Source organism: Oreochromis niloticus, unplaced genomic scaffold (genome assembly GCF_001858045.2).
Source record: "Oreochromis niloticus isolate F11D_XX unplaced genomic scaffold, O_niloticus_UMD_NMBU tig00003244_pilon, whole genome shotgun sequence".
NCBI classification, from domain to species: Eukaryota; Metazoa; Chordata; class Actinopteri; order Cichliformes; family Cichlidae; genus Oreochromis; species Oreochromis niloticus.
The window spans coordinates 46,335-65,032 of record NW_020327821.1 but is presented as its reverse complement, the minus strand read 5'-3'; the positions used below and the strand labels follow the sequence as shown (position 1 = coordinate 65,032).

The 18,698-nt window shown below is 39.7% G+C and overlaps 3 long non-coding RNA genes across 7 annotated transcripts; 2 read left to right on the top strand and 1 right to left on the bottom strand.

Annotated features, from left to right (window-relative positions):
- The first annotated feature begins 4,030 nt into the window (after positions 1-4,030).
- Positions 4,031-7,724, top strand: LOC109200660 (uncharacterized). The gene is made up of 2 exons (XR_002060822.2): positions 4,031-4,381; positions 5,118-7,724. It is a non-coding gene; the product is annotated as an uncharacterized LOC109200660 (long non-coding RNA).
- A 53-nt stretch (positions 7,725-7,777) lies between these two features.
- LOC112845119 (uncharacterized) lies at positions 7,778-9,222 on the bottom strand. Its single transcript, XR_003217924.1, has 2 exons — positions 8,463-9,222; positions 7,778-8,146 (listed from the first exon to the last, which is right to left on the bottom strand). It is a non-coding gene; the product is annotated as an uncharacterized LOC112845119 (long non-coding RNA).
- LOC102080844 (uncharacterized) lies at positions 8,455-16,441 on the top strand. Of its 5 annotated transcripts, none has more exons than XR_002060819.2 (7): positions 8,455-8,566; positions 9,268-9,326; positions 9,466-9,537; positions 10,935-11,045; positions 11,474-11,541; positions 15,034-15,121; positions 15,491-16,441. It is a non-coding gene; the product is annotated as an uncharacterized LOC102080844 (long non-coding RNA). The 5 variants fall into 5 exon arrangements; XR_002060816.2 differs by having other exon boundaries at positions 9,413-9,537; XR_003217923.1 differs by having other exon boundaries at positions 8,477-8,566; positions 9,255-9,326; positions 9,413-9,537.
- Positions 16,442-18,698: the final 2,257 nt, after the last annotated feature.

The following is an 18,698-nucleotide window of genomic DNA, read 5'->3' as shown; positions in this document are numbered from 1 at the left end:
CTCAGCATTTCTGACCCATGTCAGGGGCTACAGTGGTGCATCAGGTTGTGATGAGCTACAAACAGAGATCTTGACAGAATGACTCTTTAGCATAATTGCATTACATTTTTTTCCTCAAGAATAAAGCCTTTAAGCTGTAATTCTGGTATTATGACTCAGATCATGAGCAGCTAAACACAAGTATGTACAGCATGCTTCCATGCTCCAAACAAAAAGGACAATCTATTAGATTTAAGAACAGAGGAGCTGATTATACAGATTACAAACTGTAAGGAATTAGAGTGGATGATAATTTAGCTCCACTCTCCTACTGACTGACTTCCCTGACTTTTAAAGTCTGCTGGAACACATCAATCAGAGAAATAAATGGTGTGACAATCCTGCTACATAATGAAATAGAATATATAATTACATTACAGGATATTTGGAAATAAAGAGGTTTTCCACTCTCTGTTATTGTTTCCTATATCCCCATTTTTATTTAAATAATATAATTTACTGTATTATTGCATGTGGTGATCAATTTTACCCATATTTACCATGTTAAGACCTTAGGGTTGTTGGACGTGCCCAAATTTTGTGGAAGTAGTGCGTGGTATGTGTGGTGTCATATGTAATGTGTAGTAGTGTGTGGTGTCAGTGCATACATGCAGTCTTTGACCAGCAGACTGTGCTCCCTGCTTCATCTCTCAGACTCATACAGCAACTAGGAGTGAGTCAGCACATTTTCTGACACCATGCATCACCTGTGACCATCGTTCTGATTTGATTAGCCTTCACCATATTATTATATTATTAGAGTATATTTGTTAATTGCCATGTAGTGTTTCTGACATTGTGTTCTCATTTGCGCTGAAAGTACCGATCAGGTCTGTTTTGCCTCTGGGGTCTCTGAAATGTAAAACTCACTGGTGAATATATTTGTCTTCACACCTACACGACACTTTTTTTAAAGTGTTAAATGGAACATGTGAATGTGTTTATTTATTTATTTTTTTGATCAGCTCTCGTAACCCTTCCTGCTAACCAAGCAGTCATTCTCATGCACTGATCACAAAATCATAACTCAAATCATCACGGCTCAGTCAGAACAGAACAAACACGCAGAGACGTGAATGACATGAGCTGCCCCGTGTGATACTGCATTTAAAATGAATGATGACAATCATGGTTAGAAGGAACAAACGGTGAACATATTTTAAAAAAGGCACAAAGCCTTGCATTATATTAAATCAAATGTAATGCAATGACTTCTAAAATTATCATATCGATAGTAGGATTTATTTCGCTCTTAAAAGAGTGTTAGTTGTGCACAGTTTTGTGTAAGGATGCATCACCCGGCTGCAGTGAGTCATTAGGTGCTTACTTGTGGTCATGAAAGGAAGAATGTGGTTAGCCACATGTCTTTGCTAAACTGGCGTAGCACCACAAGTAAACCTTCTTTCCAGCCACAGCGTGATGCTGTGAGAGCACGCCTTTAATGAGACATGTTGCATTCTCATGCAGTGTTTTCCACTCTAAGATTTTTACAGATGTTGATCAGAGGCCTCGAGCTAATTAATGTAAACAAGTTTCTGATGAATAAATCAAAGTCATCAGAACATGCGACTTTGTGTCAGGAATCATTTTTAAACTAAAAATGACATTTTATAAAAACAGTGGATTAAAAATGTGATAAATATTTACCAGAAATTATTTCTATCCCTGTTGGAAGTCAGTTTCTATGTTGAATGTGAGATCATATTACCTAAAACTACAAGATGTCTCGAAATGGAAATGTTTCCACTGAAGCAGTTTATTATTCTACATTTTCAAAATCTAATGGTTAATTAATATTTCAACTGGGGTTCTTTGCATTTATTTGTCAGCTTTGCCCTTTTTAGGTGTAATTTTGATGTATTTGGACTTTATTTGAGAGTTTGTTTCAGTTTCTATATTTGTCATCTGTTTTGGGTTCACCTATTCATTTTCATAATTAAAGACTTTAGTTCATTTGAATAAAATATATTTATTTTTTGATTTTGAGAACTTGTTTATATATATGGCCTACATTCTCCCCTACAGCTTCCTGAGCAGCGGCGACCTCTGCAGCTTGTAAAGAGAAGTGAAAAACCTAGCACTATGTCACTTGTGTAGGCGGGCATGTTCAGGGTGGTCTGATTGTGGGATATATATCATAGTTTACCTTAATAAATGTAACTTTTAGACGATGCAGAACCCTGTCACTGTAACACTGATGCACATCTCTGTAAAAGAATTCACCTCTGAATATTGAAGCGGCAGTTAATAACTTTACTAGTTTGCTGTATCATATCACAATAGAAAGAATCTCAAGAACTGTAATGTTTGTCATCTATAATGACTGTCAAATAAAGTCTATCAGAATCAAGGTGACAGTTCTTTTTTCCATTTGTTGTGACTGTGTGTCAGTCATACTGACCTAAAAATAGATCAGCAACAAAACATTTCTAAACCACTGACACTGAATTGACTGGAAGACACAGCAGGTGTTCTGATTTGATCTTTTTGTAGTCCAGTAACACAAATCATGTAGGAGGCTGACTTTGATTTTCACCTTTGGGCAGTAATAAACTGTAGAAAAATAAGCATTAGATTATCATAGTTTTGTAAATTTAGGGTCCAGTGGGATATTACATTGACCAACAGAGGGAGACAGATCACAGTCTGAGCTCATCCAAACGCCACAAGGCAGGAAAGAAGACAAAAGGTATATCAGCAGCATACCATGTAAGTAAATAATGAAAGGTAAATGCAAAAGTAAAAAATTTTAGATTTAGATTTTAATGGTGTTTGGCTGTACCAACATGCCGTTTCCTTTTAAAGGGAGGATGTGTCCAGTCATCCTTTCATTACTATATATAAAGTAATAAAAAGAAAACCCCAGACCCTGCTCTCCTGTACAGGCTGGAAGGACAAGGAAGGACATCCAGGACATGGTGCTGCCAGGGGAATCACACAAGGTCAGAGCAAATGTTATTTATTTTTTCAAGGATCGTGCACACAGTAAGTTAATCACAAAATAGTAAAAGATGGTTTGTCCCAGATTTGGAGATTTTTTAATTTCTGCCTGCAAGTCCTTGGCAGAGAAAAATGCTGTTGAAATACAGTTGAACTCTGTGACAGACACCCTCTTTTTCCTTGATGTATTAGGGAGTTGAGTTGTAGATTTCAAACATTATTTTTCTAATTTAGTTTGTTTAATGGGATTTTGTTTTAGACATTTTGTGTATGTTGGCTTTGGCTCTCCTTGAAGTTAATGTATGCTTTCAGTAAAACGGCTTTGTGTTAAACCAGTTCAAACTAAGCTAATTAGTTTATTAACCTGGTTAGTAATGGTGAAAAGCTGCCTGGAAAAGTCAGGTGCTGTAAGCTTCTTCACAAATGCCAGAGGGTGCTGCTATACGTCCAGTGAAGGTCAGAATTTGACAGTTTTCATGCTTTGTGCAAAAATGAACATTGTTGTGATTTCTTTTCTTCCAGCGGAAATTTATTTATGTTTAACTTTTTTGTGTTTCATGAGGAGAAATATGCACCAACATTATTTCCTAGCTTTAGTTTCCACTCCAGAACTGTTTGTAGGTCTGCCTGCAATAAGAATAGTCATGCATGCTGTTTTGCTATTGAAATGCTGTTGTCACTCCTTTTTAATACAGATAGAGTTGTGGTCAGAAGTTTACATACACTCATTATGGGCTGTTATGGAAAATTCTAGTTCATCCACACATTTAGATTTATGTGTTTATAATCTCACTGTAGGATTTGGTATAACCTTTGTTTGCTTGGATGACATGCTTAGATGAGTGTGTGTTAGTATGACCTCGTCAAGAACTGCTTAGCTAGGCCTAATGATGTTTCACTATGTTATCTGCTGTTAGGGCGTAGAAGGACGAAACTCCCAAGATGACTGGTACCAGGAGCTACCTGGGAAAAGATAGTGGGAGTTGCTCTCTGCCCAGCCACAGCCCGTGGGACTGAGACCTGTTGTAACTAAAAGATACAGAGAGTTGTGTTTGGGGAGGAGGTATAAAAGAGGAGCTGAGACGTCCCAAGGGCAGAGCTGGCATGACTGTGAACTGTGATGTTTGATGTGTGTGTTGGCTCTCCTGTGCAGTAATAAATAGCTTGATCACAGCTCTTTCCGTGTTGCAGACTTTATTTACAAAATTCCACGACAAGCTTGACGTCATGACCAGGATGCTCGGAGTGTGGGCGCTGAGGAATGACCCCAAAGACGGCTGATCACCCAGAGGGAAAAAGTCAATCCTTGGTCCCACCAAAGCATCAAAAAGGGGGAGTTGTGGGGGGAGTCCTCAGCAACACACCGAGATCATCCAAAAGAACTAGAGGAGAATCTGCACCGGTGAGCTGTGTCCAACCTATGTTTATACTTGATATATATATAAACATAAGTCACTGGAGTTCTCTGTTCAGCCAGGCCAGAGGGTGGGTGAATGTTGCGCACCTCTGTGATTGGACACGGTGAAGTTCTGAGCCTAAGCACGGAGCAATTTCCTGACGTCTTAACTAGACAAAGGATCTAATAGCCCCCGGAGCAGTGGCTCACGGGAAAGTTGGCTGGGTTACTTAGAGTCTGCAGAGCGGTATTTTAGCACTTTTGGTCCGTTAACGCAGAAAGGCCTCGCTAAGGACACTTAAGCGAGTAACATGGGATCTGGATCCCCAAGACAGCCAGCATGGCCGAATTGAGGTCTGGGGCATGGGCTGTGGCGCACGCCCCACCGGGTGGCCAAGGAGAGAACTCAATCTTTGACTCTATGGTGAAGAAATAGGGGTTACAATGCATTGAATGTGTTACTAAATAGCAAAAGAAATGTTGAAAAATCAAGGGGCTAAATCAGCTGGTTTGCTAAGTATGAATGATGAAAAGAGAGTGTATTAACCTACAACAGCAGCTTTAAAAAAAACAAAACAAAACAAAACAAAGTGAAAAAAGAGGTGAGAAAGGAGGAGAGAGGGAGAAAGCTGACACAGGGCCCGTGTCAGCACCCCTCCCGCCTCCGTAAAACGCAGCAAACAACACATCATTTTCCTGTTCATACACCGCTACCCTTTTTTGTGCTTATGCCCCACTACAGAAAGCTAAAGCTGACCTGGACTCCTGCTCTCTCCTCTACCCTCTTCGACGTGACCCTGACCCACCGCTGCAGCAGCTGGACCCACCACAACAACCTGAAAACGCCAACGGAGCTGCAGGAGGGGGACCTCATCCAAAGGAGATGGAGGGCACTAGACCCAAGGCCTCCTCTCACTACAGGGGAGGAGATCCCCAGACAGGCCTTAGCTGACAGAGCTGTGATGTCTCGCCCCAAAAGAGAGGCAGAGCAACAGAATGCTGACCTCTACAGTCGCTGCATTAACACTGTACAAGGCCGTGGCAAATCAGCACGAAGGATTGGGCAGCAGAGAAAAAGGGCGTGGCAGAGGTAGAAGGAGCAATCGAGGTCATAAGCAACCTCAAAATGGACAAAACACAGACCAAGACGTATGTTTCACCTGCACCCAGAATGGATACTGGAGAAAGGACTGCCCCAATCGGGGTCAGAACCAGGGTGGACAGCGCAGTGATCAGCAGCAGTGGCTGCAAGCAGACTGAAGAGGAGGAGGGCAGCACCCCAGCGGACGCTTCAGGCCATGGTTTGCCCAAAACAACAGAACAGGAAAGTGATGACACACACACACACACACACACACACACACACACACACACACACACACGCTGATTCAGTACGAAGTAATGCACACACAAACACAAACCTATACACACACATGCTGATACAGTGAGGAGTGATACAAGAGCCACACACAAACGGATGCACACACACATGCTGACGCAATGAAGAATGCTTTGCTAACAAGTGCTCATGTTGATACAAAAAAAAAGTGTTACACACACACACACACATACTGTTGCAAGACGCCATTGAACACTTAGAACGCATTCCCTCAAGTTGCATTTCATGCCATCCAGAGGGCACATATGTACATTTAACAAAATATGTACATTTAAATCTCTGCCTATGTATACATTGTCTGTGTGTGGTGAGAATGTGGAATTTCCTGTAGACTCCGGAGCCACTCTGTGTTACGCTCTCACCCTCCCTGAAATTCCAGCCAACATTAGAAGGTACTCCCACTCTGTCTCTACAACAGGGCATGTTCAAAGGGCGATTTTCACAGTTCCCCTGTCCTGTATTGACGGACAGGGCCAAAAGTTAAAACATAATTTTCTATGGTCAGACTCATGTCCAATAAATTTACTTAATGTGTAAATTAAACATAAATTTGATCTCCTGCCATGATGGCCTTACAATCACACAGTCAGAATGTGACTATGCAATGGTGAAATACAGCCCTGTGACCCCTGCCTTCGAATATGAATGGAGGCTGCAGGCAGGGCTGCTCACTGAAAGTTATCTTTTTACAAACAGCACGTGACTGCATGCCTCCAGATGCCTGTTTTGGCTGCTGACGGCCTGCACTGCACTTCTCACTGTGCTTCGCAGGGCCCTGATGAGAGACATGAGGGGAAGTGGTACAGAATTGAAAATGATAAACTAACAGTGAAATGCTTATTTTAGAGCTTTACATTTGCTGTGCTTGCCATTTCACTCACTAAAGAACAAAAGTTGTTTATAATGGATGCATCCACCCCACACATTTGCCTTGCCAGGCCCACTGACTGCAGGTGGGAAGACCTGGGCAGTTTTGTGCACAATTGTAAAAAAAGAATCATTCTAAGAAATCATCAAAAGCCCAAAATTACCATGACATTCATGCTCATGACGAGAGGATAAAAACTGCAGTGCTGGAGAACTGTGGTAACTTAATCTTAGAATTTCTGAAATTCTTCAATATAAGATTATGAAAAAAAGCCCCCAAAAATAGCACAGACAAGATGGACAGAGCATTTTTTTCTTTAGATTTTAACATCAAATAAGAACTTGTGAACCTTGAGAGTGAGAAATAATGAGACAACTTCTGCAACAAATTTTCTGCAGCATTAAATTGGATGAAAGAAGTTTATTCTGGTTTCTTACATGTGATCAACTCAAATCCTTACAATTCCTCTTCATGTTTGTGAGAAGACGATCACATGATTATCAACACATTTTAAGAAATTCTTTTGAACAAGTAGTTAAGAAGACAACACAACAGTTTCAAACTGGAATCAACTGCTGAGTCTTCCCCTAAACACTACCAGCCTCAAGGTGTACAGGTAGAATCTTATTCTCGGATTTGTCTTTTTCACATTTTATCTTGTTAAGAGATTTTGTTTAATGTTTTATTAAATAACATGCTTTCCCTAAATAGGTTTGCGAATGTACAATGATGTTCATATATTTTATACTACATGTATCTTGTCACTACACATGCACGTGAGCCTTGCTGACTTCTAAAAATGACTGGCATAAGGAGGTTGCCACAGGAAACCTCACCTTTGCTGAGTCTGCCGTTGGGAACAGGAACCAACTGGCTTCTGTTCCCCTTAAGATAGGCTTGACCAGTTCCTTACTGACAGTTGAACGTATATGTTTTATGCTTGTGTAAGGAGTGGTATGTTATCTCTTCCTACATGTGTCTGTGACGCAAACATGCTTGAGTATAAATAAAGCTGACTCCAAAGCCTCGGGGTGAGTATCGCCCGATCACTCACCCGTGCGCACGTAGTTCTCTGAACAAAACTCTGACTGTTTTGTATTCCTTCAATGTGTTTTATAATGTCTTACCACTGACATATCTTCTTTTTCTCATTAGGTTTTTCTTGTGTGTATGAACAAGGTTCCTTTTTATCTTTTGTCACACAGTCAAAAGAGTTAAATGGTAAGTTAACAAATTTCTTGTCAGAATCAGGTGTACACATGTTCTGAATTATTTGCTCGTCACTTTCGTCAATGAAAGTATTCTTTCCCTTGCACTTTCCCGGTGGAGTTGTCTTTTTTGAATTTTCCAGTTCATTGACAGCTTTCATCAAAGTAGCACAATCTTTGTTATTCTTTGCCTCCACAAGCGTGTGTTTCACTTTGAAGTCCTTATAATTTTGTGAGAACACAGCAGTGGAGAGCAGCAGCAGCAGCAAGCAGGTGCACTGAACCATCATGATTCCCTGGTGAAGAAAAGCAGAACATTTACATTAGTCTGTTTTATTTTAGTTTTAGTGGAGCAGTTGAGAGTAGTTTATTTGATTTTACTTAATTCAATAATCGTTAAAAACATTCAGCACATTGCACTAAAAAATCTACTTTGTGGATCTTTGTCAACCAACAAGATTTTAAACAGAACAATACATGACTTTTATATACTTTTATATTTAAATGTTATTTCAATTCAGTTAATGCTCTGTAATTACTCTGAATAAACATCCTGCTCTGGCTTTCATAGCTGCACAAGTAATGCAAACTTTTCCACATTAGGACACGTACCTGAATCTTTTGCTTGACTGATGAGTGGCGGGTTAACTGGCAGTCAGTCGTCTGAAACACCAGTAGACGAAGATGTCTTCAGGAAGAGAAATTCTCTGAAGCTGGTAAATGGGTACTTTGGATTCATTATATAGTGTCTGCATGAACTGTCATCATGTGATAGCCTCTACATTTTGCATGAAAAATGAAGTTTATCTCAACAGAAATCACTAAAGGCAGCCCTGCATGTATGATATGTAGGTTATACAAGATTTGCCTACTCACATAATCTGGTAGTATAGCATGGGACTAAGTCCATATCTGGACAGTGGAAGTCAGTTATATTCACAGACAGCTCAATGTACAAAGCTAATTTATTAGATACAAAAGGTAACTGAGCTATAACATTTGGGGGATATTACATTTTAGTGCTTAAATTTAATACAATAATACAAAACTGAATCCTATATTGGTCATGTGATCTGATATTCATCTGACAAAAATGTCAAAACACACAATTTGCTAAAGCAAACTAACTCATAAATGTCAATTGATCCAGGAATTTAAAGCATTTTTCTTTTATAGTCAGATCACATGAAAGGTACAGTACAAAAGTTATGCTGTTCTTTACTCTGTGAACTGTTATGTAAATTAGACCTCATAAAATGAACAAACTGTGACATCTTTGTTCATACACAAATTTCTCCACAGTACTCATCTTTTCTTTATTCAAATCAGAAGCAGACATCCACATTATTAGGATATGCTGAGAACCATTTCCTTGTTGTTTGCTAATGTCATGTTAAACTTTAGCTCTATGTTGTAGTGGGATCTCTGTGTCTTTTGCTGAAGTGTTTAGCAAGAATACAGCTCAACTAAATCCAGGTGAGATTTTAAAAAGTTTATTTCAACAGAAATCAATAGAGGGTGTTGATGTTCTGTAAACTATATCACACTTCTTCACCTTGAAGTTGCAAAGTTGCTTATTTACCCTGGTGAATGAAGAAAGGTGTTTCGATGTCAGCAAAAGACAGCACACACACTGGACCTGGAGGATACTTTTACCTGGAGGAAACAAAAACACCATTTTTAACAGGTGACATTTGAGCCTATCTCCAAACTTTCGTCTTTTTGCCTCCATGGTGATAAACGTAAATGGTTTTTATTTGTTCAGTTTTTAAACTTACCTCTTGGACATTGACTATAAATGCTTCACTTGCTGTGCAGTCACAAAGAACATTTTTCACAATTTAAGACTTGTAGAGCTCGGTTTAACAGCTGTATAATGACCAGTGTTGTTCAAGTTACTTGAAAAAAAGTAATTAGTTACTTATTACTTATTACTTCTCTAAAAAAGTAATCCCGTTACATTACTGATCACTTATTTTCAAAAGTCATTAGTTACTTATTACTTAGTTTCTATTTAAAAACATGATACACAACCTGAACACTTAATAAAGCAATAGACCTTTCAGCCCAATTCTATTTTTTTTCTGCAATATCCATCATATAAAATTGAATCAAATGAAAAAGTCTCTTTTTAAAAATTGTTTTCTTAGTTTTAATCTTTTAACTTTATGCACATTGCATTAAGCATAAATTAAATTATATGCAGCAGTCTTTGACTTGAAGAGATTTGTTTAACATTTAAACCTGTTTTCTGCATATTCCAGCACATCATATAAATTATTTTTTGTGTTTACACTCGCTCTTTCAGATAGATGCAAGTAAAACACAGCAAAAAATAAATAAAATCAAAGACTCGGGGGCACTGTCACTGTGAGTCCTGTCGCTTTTAAATCTATTTTTCACCTGTTTAGGCAGGAGTGGGGCCAGTGGACGTTTACCCGGTGTTGCAGCAGTCATGTCAGTGGAAAGATCCAGGGGTTTCTCTGTGAATTTCACATTACCGTGGCAGCGTGCTAGGTGCTTGCTCAGATTTGAATTTTAATTTGTTGCCGTGGAAAGAAGTTTTCTTCCCATGTAGAGTGTACAGCGGACGCTTATGTTTTTGTCATTTTCTACGGAATAAAACTTGAAGTAATGTAAGTACTTCCACGCTTTTAACGCTACATGGTCGTACTTTCTCCTGCACTCCATATTATCCATTGTTGATCTACACACGTCTGTTGCTGCCACGGCATCGCATGCGCGTATGTCATTGTCATGAGACACACTCACACACAAAATTATGACAGTTTAGTAACACGGCAATGCAGCGTGCTTACGGGAAAGTAACAGTAATTTAATTACTTTTTTGCAAAAGTAATCCCTTACATTACTCGTTGTTTGAAAAAAGTAATCAGATTACAGTAACGCGTTACTTGTAACTCCGGTGTTACAAGTAGCGCGTTACTGCCCATCTCTGATAATGACTGCTGATTAACATCTGGAATCTAGAAATGGTCTACTATAACAGTTTTTTTCACTCAGTATCAATAACAAATATGTTACACAACCATACAGCAGAACCTGTGATGTTTCTTATTTCAGACCCAATGTAACCCACATCAACTATAATGCAACAGGACCAGTGGCAGACATGTCTTATCCAGCCTGTTTGTAATCTGCTTTAAAGAGGGAGGAGCTGACTACGGAGGCCTGGTAAATTCAGTCCTCATAACTCCACAGACAAATTTTTATTTTCACATTTTTCATTTTAGCATTAAGTGACATCAGTTCACAGTCAGTTTTTCAGATCATTTTGAAAAACAAAAAGCTTTCTACAACTTTTTTTTACACATGCTATTATAGTTTCTGTTATTGACACATTTACATTTATCCAAGAGGGATTAAATAACCGTCTCTGATAAATTTGTGATTAGAGTAGTTAGGAGGACTGATCCGGGGAATCTCTTAAGATTTATGCAGTGCTCCTTTTTCCTGAACACCTCTTTTATACAAAGAATGCAGTAAAGAGTGAGCTCAAACCATGAAATGATGCATTTTATATTCAAGCATTAAGTTAAAAAAAGGAAAGATTTAGTTGCATCTCGATCTCCCCTTTTGTTCTCTCTCTGGACATTTTTTAGGGGGAAGTGTAACACTTTGTTATGCTCAGCTATTGACTGTATGCTATTATCAGTCTCAATACCTGGAAGTTGAGTGCTCTAATTTGAATAAAGTTAAGATGAGTACTATGTTCATGTGAGATACTCAAATTCACTGAGAGAATGACATGTCAGCAGAACTTGGGTAACTCTAGTGAATACACATTTAGCTCACGAGGCATGCGTGGAGTTTAGCGAGGGTAAATTATCAGTTGTAAGACTACAGACCCAAAAATGTTCAGAGTTCAGACACTGAAACTAAAGATGTAGATCAAAGTTGATGGAGTATTAACAGGAAAACTGAGTCAAATATGAAACATGGTGACTTCAAGAGTTTATGATTTCCCCACTAACATTAAAAAACTTGGGTTACTTGGGCTCTGGTTTCCCTTGGGTGATGTTTTCCTGGTGGCTGCGTGTAGCAGGGCTGGGGGAGGGTCTGTGCTGGCAGACGTGGGTTACTGGCCTGGTAGCCTAGCTGCCCTGGGGTGGGTTCTGGGCTGGCTTGGCGGCTTGGGGTTCTGGGGGTGCTCCGCCTCCGGGCCGGGGCTCTGGCTGAGTCTTGGGGGCTTGGTTTCTAGTTGGTGTATTGCCGGGTTGTGGGTGGGTGCATGCACAGCCTTGGCGCAGGGGGCCTCTGGTGCATCGGCAGAACTAGGGGCCTCTTCAACTGGCGGGGAGGTTGTTACATCCTTGCAGGGGGTCTCTGCTCTCCAGGAGTTCACTCTGCAGGTGCGGGAGAGATATAGGAGAGTTGGAGAGTGACTCAGAAGTTCACTCTGGACTGGGCAGAAGATAAAGCCAATCAGGACATCGAATTCACATTTCCAATCACCTTCAGAGAACTTAATGTGCTGAAAGAAGAACAATTCAGCGTGGTGGGACTTGTTAATCATTTCTACACTGAAACCAAAAGAGCAGAAATTTTTAGTTTTGAAGACTTCAAGGTTATATTAATCTTTGATGGCCTGGATGAGTGTCAACTTCCTCTGGACTTCCACAATATCTTAAGATCTTAACTGACCCTAGAAAGTCCACCTCAGTAGATGTGCTGCTGACAAACCTCAACAGGGGGAACTTACTTCCCTCTACTCGCCTCTGGATAACCACACGACCTGCAGCAGCCAATGAGATCCCTCCTAAGTGTGTTGACATGGTGACAGAGGTTAGAGGGTTAACTGACCCAAAAGAAGGAGGCCTACGTCTGGAAGAGATTTAGAGATAAGATGCAGGCCAAACAGATCATCTCCTATGTGAAGAAGTTGCCTCGACATCATGTGCCGCATCCCAGTCTTCTGCTGGATCACCGCTACGGTTCTGGAGGATATGCTGAAAACAAGCAAGGTAGGAGAGCTGCCCAAGACCCTGACTAAGATGTACATCCACTCCCTGGTGGTTCAGGCCAAAGTGAAGAAGGTCTAGTATGATGGAGGAGCTGGGACAAATCAACAATGGAGTCCAGAGAGCAGGAAGATGACTGAGTATCTGGGAAAGCTGGCTTTTCAGCAGTTGCAGAAAGGAAACCTGATCTTCTACGAATCAGACGTGACAGAGTGTGGTATCGATATCAGAGCAGCCTCAGTGTACTCAGGAGTGTTCACATAGATCTTTAAAGAGGAGCAAGGGCTGTACCAGACCAGTGTGTTTTGCTTTGTGCATCTAAGTGTGATCCACACAAATATGTGGTCACAATTGTGAGTTAAGTGGCATGATATATGGAGATTATTATGCATGTTTTATGTTGCTGGTTTATTGGTGTAGTTTAAATCCACAAAGTCATGTAAGTTCTATGTTGCCAAGGGAATGTATAAAACTTTGGACAGTAGGGGGTAGCAGAGTGATTTGGGAACTGAGTCGGGTGCATAGCTGCTGCAAGCTTGCCATTCTGGCAGCTTGTTGGAAGATCAACAAACAACCTCCCAGAAGTCTGAAGTTCAAATGGACACCTGGACTTGTTCCTCAGCTTTCTCCTGGGTCTTTCACTGCAGACCAATCAGACTCTCCTACAAGGCCTGTTGACACAGACAGAAAGCAGCTTAAATGCCAATCAGGAAACAGTCCAGTACATCAAGGAGAATATCAGTAACAATCTGTCTGCAGAGAAAAACATCAATCTATAACATTGTCTTAATGAATTAAAAGATCAATCTCTAGTGGAGAACATCGAACAATACATGAGATCAGGTAACCTCTCCCGATTTTCTCTTCCCCTGCTCAGTGGGCAGCTCTGATCTTCTTCTTATTGTCATCAGAAGAAAATCTGGAGGTGTTTGACCTGAATAAATATTCTGCTTCAGAGGAGGCTCTTCTGAGGCTCCTGCCAGTGGTCGAAGCCTCCAGTGAAGCTCTCTAAGTCCACAGATACAGTAGATTTACATATTTGTTTTAAGAGGAGGCAACAGTCATTAAACATTCACAAGTGTCAGGAGAATTATTCTAAAACACTTCTTCAGTTGAGAATCAGAGAGGAGAAACACAGTTTTACTTGTATACAAGGGCAGCACAGAGCAGGGCTCTGAGACACGCGCTCTGAGACTGCCCTGGTCTTTATTTATACATCAATGGGTGTTTGTTCTTTACATTGGAATGTGGATGTTTAGGTGTAGGTCTGTGTGTGTGTGTGTGCGTGTGTGTGTGTGTGTGTGTGTGTGTGTGTGTGTGTGGAGGGGGGGGGGGGAATAAAAATTCCTCTGCTCTAACATTCCTCTGCATGTTCAAATTAAAACAACCTCTCTTCACCATGATGGGGATCAGAGCACTGGGACTGAAATACCTGCTAATTTAGTGTTAAACCTAGTTCAATAACTACACCAGCTTTAGACTTGCCATCACATACCAGTATTCTGATACTGATACCAGTAGCACATATACACACTGAAACACTCAAAGTAAATGACTGTGTTGTTATTGTTGTAAATCTTGTAGTTGGAGGCTCTTAGGTAGTTATTCCCATTCAGTCAGAGGTGTCATCATCTGTATGTGTCAGGTGTTCTGTCTGTCAGAAAACTCTTCAGTATTTGTTCTTCAAAGAGCTCCAAGCCAGCAGTAATCGGTCTAGGCCCTTTGGTCACGTCTACATCGGTATCCACATCAGATTTTGGGGTTTCATCATCTTAAAATGCAAATGAAGAAAAAGTTGTGTTTGACTCATTATTGAAGTTCATAGGATTTTGAGGTGAAATTTCTGTGTCAAAATGAAGACCAGATCAAATTTATGGGACATTAAACGGGTTTCGATACTTTTGTTGTGATACTATAATAAATGTATTTAATAAAATGCGCTTTGAAATAATATCCTCTAACTGCTAAATAATCTGTTTTAATTTAATCTGTTTGAATCTACTCAAACAGACAATAAAGACAGGAAAACAACAGAAACCCATCATATTCTAGTCTCAGTGAATTTGCATATCTGATAAACATGATGTGGTTTCTGTGATTAGGTCAATCTTGCTAAAGCTTAATATCTGAAATGTCTCCATTGATTTGTGTTTAGTTTGACACTGTAGAATTAATTCACTGTAACCATTCACCACATTCAGGGAAATTCACTGACTGAAGATATCTTTACCAGCTGGTGCTGCAGACGACCACCTTGTACCCAAACCAGCAACCAACTCACAAGTCAAGGTAAGTCTGCTGTCAGTAAAACAAAAACTTAGGTAATTTTGAGAAGTGTGACAAACAAAATTTTGGTAAGACATAAAAAAGTTGTTTCTAATGTAACACAGTCGAGAGAGTAGGGTAAATCTATGCAGAGTATTATTTTCATTATTTTACACATTATTTTCTGTGAGTATTGTTTTATTATACCTGTAATCTAAAAGCTTTTAGAAAAATAACCACAAAGTTCATTTTCCAGATTAGATTGCTACAAATGTCTTTATCTTGATCTTATGGTTTTTAAGGAGGTTTATTATGATTGTTGAATTATATCAATGAAACCAAAACAGTACAGAGGAGAGACTCATTTAAATATTCTCTGTTTTCCTTCCCCAGGGAATCATGAGGGTTCAGAGTGCCTGTTTGCTGCTGCTGCTGCTCTGTGCTGCTGTGCTCTCGCAAACTTACAATTATTTCAAAAGGAAACACATCCTTCCAGAAAACGGCTCTCGTAAATGTGATGACATGATGAAAAACGTTAATGGCATAAATCAGTGCAAGCGAATTAATACGTTTATCAACCAGAAAGCAGAAAAGGTTAAGGCTTTGTGTAAAGGTAAAAAGAATGAATACATCACCCACAAATTTGATGTTATTAACTGTAAGAGGAAAAGTGAGAAGCCTTGTAAATACAAGTCTCTAGTACTCAAAGGAAAGAAGACTAAGATAAAATGTGAAAATGGCCTACCTGTACATCTTGAGAGAGGCATATATGACAATTTTGATTATGACAGTGAAAATTAAAGATTGTTTTTTCAGTTTTCTTTGTAATGCTGTACGATCTTTACCTTCCAGTATAAAGTGCATTGACGCAACTGTTGTTGTGATCTGGCGCTGTATAAATAAAACTGAATGGAACTAACAAAGATTCAGAAAAATTTTACCTGTGCCACAAACCCTTTAATGTTGCCTTTGCTAAGTTTTGATTATTTGTTTTCAATTGTTTCATTGTTTATTCATGCATTTTTTGTACTTCTTTGTGTAACTTTTATGGGTCAAAAATGTTAAAAATGTATTTGCAAGTGATGAAAATAAACTGCATTCATCTTTTGCTCTAAAGCACAAAATGAGCATGTCTGAGTACTTCTCTGAGGACGGTCTCTGGACATTGGTTCTCTCTATGCATATCTGGTCTGCAGCTACCTGAAATGCTTGTCTGAAGTTATTTTTTGATCATTCTAAATCTGTGAAAAACACCAAAAATGATTTCATGTTGTACAATCCACCTGGCGGACATTCCTAACGGCGTCACCAGGGTGTCATTTGACATCTGTGTGATAAATAAAGAGGCAGAAAAACCTTATTGTGTGTGTGTGTGTGTGTAGGTGTGTGTGTGTGTAGGTGTGTGTGTGTGTGTGTGTGTGTGTGTGTGTGTGTGTGTGTGTGTGTGTGTTTAACCAGTTAAAAGGTTCACATACTTTTCGTGCGATTGTGCTAAAGAACAAAAAAATATACATACTGATCAAATAATATAAAATGAATACTTGCTACATGCTATTCTTCCTTAAAGTGCATTCTGTATTCTGAAAAAGAGAGACATGATTTCCATTAAGCTATCATAACATATCTTCCTGTGTCATCACAACTTCACAATTGTTCAGTAACTACATTTACCTTATGAAAGGCACATTTTAGCTTTTATTCTTGCGCTAATTATCACGACACAAGTGTTGAAGTCAGCATTTCTGACCCAGGGGCTGCAATGGTGCATCAGGTTGTGATGAGCTACAAACAGAGATCTTGACAGAATGACTGTTTAGCATCATTGCTTCACATTTTTTTCTAAAGAATAAAGCCTTTAAGCTATAATTCTGGTATTATGACTCAGATCATGAGCAGCTAAACACAAGTATGTACAGCATGCTTCCATACTCCAAACAAAAAGGACACTCTATTAGATTTAAGAACAGAGGAGCTGATTATACAGATTACAAACTGTAAGGAATTAGAGTGGATGATAATTTAGCTCCACTCTCCTACTGACTGACTTCCTGACTTTTGAAGTCCACTGGAAAACGTCTGTCGTGTTTTAATAAAACATTAGTAGTAGTGAGCAAGCTTCTTTATTTTTAACATGGCTCACATCCATGCATGTAAACATAACCTGCCGCTGCCTTTTCACAGGTGTTGTTGGTTCAGGTGGTGTGTTGTTGTCATCACACTGTCCTTCTGATGGTCCCATTGTCTTTTGAGTGTACAGTAAACTCCTCCGATTTCTCCTTAACATCAGTCCATCTTCAGTTTTCACATTGTATGATCTTGGGTTTACCTCCTCCAGTACAGTTGCTCTCTTTGTCCAGGTGTTTGCATCTTCCACTCTGACTGCTTCATTGGGTGCGAGTGGTTTTAGACTTCTTGAGGACTTGTCAAAGTTGACCTTTTGTCTCTTCTGCAACTGTTTCATTTTGTCTCTCACTTGTTTGTGTTTCCTGGTTGTTGTGTAAGGAAGAGTGGTCTGTAGTTTTCTTCCCATTAATATTTCTGCTGGTGACTTGCCATGCTCCAGTGGTGATGCTCTGTAGCTCAGTAGTGCCAAATAAGGATCTGCATTACTATCTTGTGCTTTCTTTAGTAATTGTTTCACAATGTGCACACCTTTCTCTGCTTTCCCATTGGACTGTGGATGCAGGGGGCTTGAGGTCACATGTTTAAAGTCATATTCCTGAGCAAATAGTTGGAATTCTCTACAACTATAGCAAGGTCCATTGTCACTATGAACAATCTGTGGTATCCCATGTCTAGCAAATATTGATTTCATGTGCGTTATGACACAAGTAGCTGACATGCTGGACAATAATGCCATCTCTGGATAGTTTGACAAGTAATCAATAACCAGCAGGTAGTTTTTTCCTCCAAGGTGGAAAATGTCTGTTCCGACTTTCTGCCATGGTTCCTCCGGTATGTCTGTTATGGTCAGAGGCTCTTTTGGTTGTTTGGCCTGGTGTTTGATACACGTATCACAAGTTGAAACCATTTTCTCAATGTCTGCATTTATACCTGGCCAATAGACTGCTGTTCTGGCTCTCCGTTTGCATTTCTCTATGCCTAGATGTCCCTCATGCAGTCTTTCCAGGATGTCTCCTCTAAGTGAGTGTGGAACTACTACTCTGTTTTGTCTTAGCAGAACTCCATTCACAACACTTAGTTCTGCTCTTATGTTGTAGTATGTTTTGCATTCACCTCTTGGCCATTTCCCATTCAACAGTGTTATAACTCTTTGCAGACTAGAGTCTTTTTGTGTTTCAGCCTTGATCTGATGTGATTTTCTGACATAGGAAGTGACTCTGCTACCAGGTTTACATGTATATTTACATCCATCTCTGTGGAGCTTTGCTCTTTGTTTGGGGTTGTGGCCCTAGAGAGCGCATCTGCTAACACAATGTGTTTACCTGGTGTGTAGCTCAAGTTGAAATCATAGCGCTGTAGCTTCATCATCAATCTTTGAATGCGTGGAGACATTTCACTTAAGTTTTTCTTGATTATGGCTATCAATGGCTTGTGGTCAGTCTCTGCCACAAATGTTGGCAAACCATAGACATAGGTG